Source organism: Micromesistius poutassou, assembly GCF_964030765.1.
Source record: "Micromesistius poutassou genome assembly, chromosome: 16".
Taxonomy (NCBI): domain Eukaryota; kingdom Metazoa; phylum Chordata; class Actinopteri; order Gadiformes; family Gadidae; genus Micromesistius; species Micromesistius poutassou.
Genome location: NC_140286.1, coordinates 14,491,497 through 14,498,996, shown reverse-complemented (window position 1 = coordinate 14,498,996; position 7,500 = coordinate 14,491,497).

The window sequence follows — 7,500 nt, the reverse complement described above, 5'->3', positions numbered from 1 at the left end:
TTAATAAATAAATAGACATGAGACAAATTAATTGATTGATGATGAATAAGATAAGTGCTAAACTAAACTCAACCTCTGATCTATAAGTAAATATATTTCATATTACAAATGTTTAGTCTAAATCTAAATGTAATTCTATTCATTTATTTTCTTATATACTCATTCATTATTATTATGTCATCTTATGATCAATCTATGTTCATCATTATTTTATTTTTCCTTTGTTGTAATGGTGAGTTGTATTTCCGGGCTAAATGCTCATGTGAAGGACATGCTGGTGGAAAGAGCTTCATGTGAAGGAGGAATGTCTTCAGTCTTCAGTGAGATGTGAGATGTGCTCCAGCCTGTCAGAAACATGTGATGAGCGATGAGCAGGAGGTGAAACACGGCCCCTGGATTCTGACATCTGCAGGATACGTGTTTAATGTGGGAGTCAAGGAATACTGAGGAAAATATGCAAATTACCTCACAAGGGTATAAACACACACACACACACACACACAAGCACACACAAACACAGAGAGACACACAAGGATAGGGACACACACACACACGCACACAACGACACAAGGCCTGTCATATTGTAGGGAGCCATTAGAATGAGGGCCTGTTCCTCCACAGCTAAATGAAGCATGGAGCTACGCTAGCCTCCACCAGACAAGCTCATTTGTATCCCTTCACCCTGCTTCTGTCACACCGACATGACAGAGCGAGGGCGGGAGGCAGATTATAAGAATTATAAGAAAATAAAAATAAAACTATTTGGAACATCGGAAAGATTCACACATTTACAAATCAGAGCAAATTGGCATGCTACTTCTCCCCTAACAACACACAGCTGAAGAGGACCTGACCACCGTCACTGACCCAACACTGGAGTCCTTCACCAGGTAGCTTGGTGAACCACAGCCAGCGTGTCATTGAGAAGCGATGCCACAGACAGACCTGGCGAACAAAAGAAGACACCGACTGCACACATAAACCAACAGGAAACTGAGCTGCACTTCCTAACTTCCTGCCAACACATCAGGAACACACTCATCCCACGGAGGACACAGATATGCGAGGACTTTGAAAACCTGCCAACCAAGGAGAAGAAATACAACAATGTGCGATCACAGCAGCACAATTCGAGACCTGTTTTGGTGAGATAAAGACCTCAAACACCTCCTTGACAGAATCGTCCTGCTACAGGATCAACTGCACATTTTTGTAACCATGAAAATGCATTCTTTCGGTCTGTTCACAACATTTGCACTCTTGAACATTTCCTTTATATTGTACATAACAAAGTATATTTAATTGATCTGTTTGTGGAAAATTATTTTAGGCTGGATTTTTTTGTATTACATATTTGACTTTCTCAATATTTCATTTTTAATATTCAACAGTTTGATATGTATTCATATTCTGTATTTTACTTTTCATCAGTGGTCAGTGTTAGCAGAGAGAGAGAGAGGGAGAGGGAGGCCGGAACAAACAACAGCGAGACTGCCTCCTGGTTGGCTGAACCTCTCTCCCTCTCTCCTCCACCACCGCACCAATGTCCATTAGAAGAATAAGCTGAACAAAGATCAATATTCCTATTCTCTCAGATTTCCCCAAGTGTATGCCAAGCCACGTTACGAAACATAATGTTTGTGTGTGTGTGTGTGTGTGTGTGTGTGTGTGTGTGTGTCTGGGTTGCATAAAGAAGCTGGTAGCTCTTAGCATCCAGGTCAGGCAGAAGGGAAAAATGGACACCAGTAAAATTCAATAAATGTCCTTCTCTGTCTCCCCCCGATCGGCCCATAGACGCCTCGGTCTCTCTGGGGTCTCCTTAAACACCCACACACCCAAACACACACACACACACACACCCACACACCCAAACACACACCCCCACACACACAAGATGGTTGGTTCTTATGTGATTAAAATGTGATTGTATAAATCAAAGTCTGATCATATATATACAGTAAAAACAAACTGATAAATGTAATTATTTGATTTAATGCTTGGTGGAAAACCTCAATAAGTCAACCAATACATGTTTTTTTAAATAATATAAATTTTACAATGAAAATAATATCTTGTTGTTACATTAATTTCAGACCACCTGAGTGCTTATCTGCTCCTTAAAAGAATGCAAAGGAATAAGAAGATTGACGGCTTTGTGTACAAAAGGTTTGCTTGCATCATTCATTCATCACTAACTCCACCATCTCCCCCCTCCCTCCTATCACCAACCAACACGTTGATGAGCTAAGGACCTTTCAAAAATGCAGTGACGGGCATATTTAAAGCCTTGCCTTGCATCCGTACATGCATGAGTGTGTCTGGATTACACACAGAAGGGGAACAGAGAGACATGGCTCCCTGTAGAGCACGGGGGCCCCGTGTCTTTGCCGGGCCCCTGATGTTTGGGGTTGTGTAGCAACAAGAACGAGGTGACTGACTGGGGGCCACTTTGGAAAATCGACACTGCTGCCAGCTCCCTTAAGGCCAGGCTAATTACCTGAGCTCAGACATCGTTCACGCACATGCACCAGTCCTTCATTATTCAAACATTAATTGGTAGTGTCGCGGTTGTGCCTGTTTGGTGCGTGCGTGTGTGTGTGCGTGCGCGCGCGCGTGCGTGCGGCCGTGTGTGTGAACAAGGTCAAACCACCCAGGTGTTTGTTGCTGTTTACATGAATAAATTCACTTCGATATTTCACCGTCCTCATAGTTTTGCAATCCCTTTCTGTAAATGTATTTTTAAACAGTAGTATTTGAATCCCAACCCCAGTCCACTTGATGATTAGCGAGGTCAGCGTCCCAGCATGGGTCCGTCTGTTTGAGGCGGAGTCAGCAAACTCGACATCTTTGGGAAGTTTCTACAGATTAGTGCAAACTGCCAGTGAGTGATATTAAGGACCTCTAGCCTATGGCTGACTGAAAGCGAAAGACAGTGAGCCGGAAAGAAAGGAGAGAGTGGTGCTCATAGCTGAAGATAGTCTTTAATGATTTTGACCTTGGTGTCTCTCCTTGCTAGGACAAAAGTTAACCTGCAAAAATGAAGGAACAACATACAGTTTACAGAGAACATACCGTGTTAAACCGATTCCCCATCCATTTAAAAGTAGATTTATTCCAGTGCTACTACATACATTATGTGGCAGTGTACACAGGACAATGATGCTTTTACATTTCTTTTTTTTTTTTTCACGTTTTGGGGTTTGTCACTTTGTAATATTTTTTTTTGTTTGTTTGGCAGAAGTACCTTCTGATGCTCTACGTTTCAAAGCCTACTTTTTTTTGGATAGTAAAAGATTCTCGGGTGCGTTTTTATCTCGTATCTACTACCGACGTCATGAATGTCCCTCGCTTCTTCACAATGGTCATGTGGTTGTTGTTGTTGTGTTGTTTTTATACATTTTATTAATTTTTTATTCATGTTTGTTTTTTTTTTCAAGAGGAAAAAAAATATCAGGACACTATTGATATTTCTTTTTCTGGAATGGTGTTTGGGCAGTTCTTTGTTGGTGACGATAATGGAGGGATGGGAAAGAAAGTTCATTTGGAAAGAAAAGGAACCCAACCGGGCGGATACGAAACCTGACTCACACCTCATTTAGTAGAAAACAAGAATCTAGGACTAAACCCGTACCTCCCCTACCCTAACGTGAGCGTGGTCGTTTTGTGGTATTTATACTGCATATCTGCACAACGCGCCGCATCCCCCACCTCACCCCCCCCCCCCCCCCGTGCTCGGCCATTTGTCCCGCTCGTTGTGTGACATCAACAATGAGGTCATATTCACGGGACGATCGCTCCCTCGCCACTCCGCGCTCCCAGGAGCTAAAATGGACATCTGTCTCATAATGAGCCATGGCGGTCTTCTTATGTGCTGCCTTCCCCCTTTTTGTGCTCCCCCCCGTATCTCTGCCTCTCCCTCTCTCCCCCATTTGTCAGTTTCTCCTCTCTCTCTATTTATCTAATTGCTCTCTCTCTCTCATTCTCTCTATCTCTCTCTTTTGGGGCTCCCTCTCTCTCTCTCTCTCTCTCTCTCTCTCCTCCGCCCTCTCGATGCCACATCCAGCTAAACGACGGAGGTCCTCATCGTCAGAGTGCCTCAGAGGGAACCTCCCCTCAGCCCATTAGTGCATTGTCTGGTCTCAGCTGGAGGTCATTCCACTGAGGGCCCCTTCATGCCTGGGTGTTAATGGTCACCTAATGATGACTGATGAGATACAACGCGGGCCACCGTCTCATCCTGATGTAGCAGTAGCAGAGAGACACCAGAGGAAGCACGTCGCTGTTTAACACCAGACACGTGAGGGGGACATTATCTGACCGAGACAGCTCCCCCCACACAGCCCTCAGCCCACCTGATGCACTACGCCCGGGCCGGAGGACCCTGATTGGCTGAGGAGAACCCCCTTCAGAGGAGAGAGAGAGAGGGGGGGGGGAGGCTGTACGGACGCATGCTTCATTTATTCAAGTTGAAAAAGAGAAAGGAGGAGAGGGAAAAAAAGAAGATGAATAAAGACTCATGCTTGATTAGGCGCCATTCACCACAAACTAAATACGTTGTTAAATTAAGAGCTCTCTCTGGCCGCCATGGAGCCGCTGCTATGGCGGTGGCGGTGGTAGTGGGCACTCCTCTGGCTCTCCTTCACCACCCTCACTCCTACTCTCTCTTCACTACTCCCCCACTGACTCACCAGGGCGGCCTGTGGCCGGCCAGAGAAACTGAGCTCCTATTTCTGTCCATCGGCTTCAGGGGCGAATGAAACGTCTTTTCACATGTTTTTGTCTGTCTGGGGCGTTTGGGACTTGAGGGGTTTATTTGACTTTCTTTACTAAGATGCCTACCATATAAACTACTGTGACGACAGCATGCTTCACCCCATTATTCGTCCACTTTGTCCTCATTTTCAACGAGCAACACGCGTTGGATTTGAATGTTTTCCGTCATGTGTGAATCCGACTAAATTGAAATTTGTTTTGATTGATCAAAACACTAGGTTGAGACGTTTGCCATGCATGTGGTTGGCTCATGATTCAAGTATTTTTTCTTTATATATATTATCCATTGTTTACCCTGTTCTTTGTTTAAAAAATATATATACTAACAAGGAGAACAGATTTGTGTTCTCCGTTTCCATTTCAACGTGGATGGGCTAACTGCTCAGTAACTGTTGGACTGTGAGTGTTGAGGGTTCTTGTTCTCTCTGTTTGGCTCTTAATCGTTTCAGGGGAGATCTGAACAGTAACCAGGGGCAGCGGGATTCACAACAACACCTGTTAGCAACTTCCGGTTCTGGAATTTGTTCTTTTGATCCCTATGGGAAACCACCAGCTGTTAACAAGCGTAGAAACCTGCTAAAATGACGACTTAGTGTTTCTTACTCAGTGAGTTCATCGCTGATGGATGAAAACACAGTTGGAACTGTCGAAGCCTTAGCTGAATATGGGGATCCAATTATCCAGTTGAAGCCTTTCGCCAACCGTTTGCCTGATATGACGTTATGGGTCAATTTCACATGCTTCAAGACTGAGGTTCATCAAAACTCAAAAACCCAAAAAAACACATCGCATTAATAGCAAAATATAATGGATTTTAACCACAAATTAAGTATTTTTCATTGAATTAGCCTTATACCTTGATCAATTTTGTTTCTGAAAAAAGCAACAAAAAAAGCTATTGCACTCATGATCTTACATCAGGCAATCAATGAACTTGTCTACGGTCATTTAACGTGGCAAATAGATGCGCTATTCTGTCTTTGTGTATCCAAGACAGCTACTAGACATATCATGTCATGTTCAGCCTCATTGTTCTACAACCTCATTGTAGAACCAATTCATTTGGCGAGAGAAGTCGGTACACACAAGTCAATTCCAAATGGAGGTTGTAGCCTTTCCCACAGTAAGTGGCGGAAGAACTACAGCTACTTGTTTTACAACAGCATTCACAGAGAGGCTCAAACCTCCTGGAACAAGAACAACAAGTCATCATTTCAGCTAGCTTCACTCAGACCTTATTTGGCTGATCTGGGTCCAATCCGCTCTCATAACGACTAAAGAAGAAGAATGCTAAGGGGGAGTGTGGTTTATTGACGTCAAGCTCAGGCTCCCTAGAAATCCAATTCAGCTAATAAAAATAGAAAAACAACAAAGAAAAATCTACGGAATAGCAGTTTAAAAGCCACAAATCAAGCACAATAATAAAAAGAAACGGAATCAGAATGTAAATCACCAAATGACTTCCAAATGTATTCGATTTGTTCCTCCCATGTCTGGTTTCCACAGAGACATGCAACGGAGGGGGTGGGGGCGGGTGGGGGGCGGGTGGGGGGGGGGGCGGTGGATTAGCTCTGGGTTCAGTGCCTAGCATCGTGTTTATCCCCCTCAGGCCCTGCCACCATCTTAAGGCCAGTGGAAGCTCTGATTTGTGGTAGTTAAAAACGTAAACTTCATATTTATCTTGAAATAACTACGTGTAGTAAGTAGGTGTGCAGCATGGAGCTAGGAACTCACTCCTAAACTAAAACTACTAGTCGTCCATCTTTGTTTGTTTGTTTCCCTCAGCCTTTCTGCCTTTGTCCTATCCTTTTTAATGTGTTGGTATCAATACAAAAAAACAAAAAACAAAGAAAGTTATTCAAAAAACATCTGGAGTCACTGTGTGTGTGTGTGTGTGTGTGTGTGTGTGTGTGTGTGTTTGTGATGGAGGCAATGCTATGCGATACATTAAGACATTTTTCATCGAGTTTTTGGAAAGGAATGTATCTGAAAAAGGAATGCAATGCTTGTATTCAGACTGTTAACATCGTAAAAAAGCTCTGAAATTAGTAATTAAATAACCCTCTACTATTTATACATTCAGGCACTGAAAAATCACATGTCAATATGTAACTAAAAAAGATAGTCGCTCTCAACTTTCCCTTGGTAAGAACAAGGAAACTGAAACCTTGAAGTTGGCAATTTTGTAAATTTTTCCTACTCAGTAGTAATGCCAGACTCATCCCGCTTTAGCTTTCTTCCGTGTTCCGATGGGCCGCGCTCACCTCCTCCTCCTCCTCCTCTGGCGCGGTGGCGCGCGCCGGCCTCTCGCTCTCTGCCCGTCGCCGCCCCCCCCCGGTCGCCGCCCTCGGGTCTGCGCGGGTTCGATTCCGCGGCGACGAGGGGGTGTCCTTCTTCAAATGGAACGTCAGGTGTTTCCATCGTAACCTCCCTACCCCCCCCCCTTCTAGCCAAATAAGCAGATGGACGGACGGAGGGACAGACGGATGCAGGGGGGTCCTCCTATCCTTCCCTGGACCCGGGGAGGGGGGCCAGATGGGGCTCTCTATCTCCGTCCCTCCCTCCCCCCCCCCCCCCCCTCTACAGACCGGGCTCCAGGGAGGGCTCTCGGGTGTGACAGCCAGCTCTCACCCCAGCGACCCCGCACTCACACTCAGTCTTCTGTAACTATACAAGGGCTTTTACAAAAAAGCTAACTTGAACAGCCATACAATGGCTAAAACATAA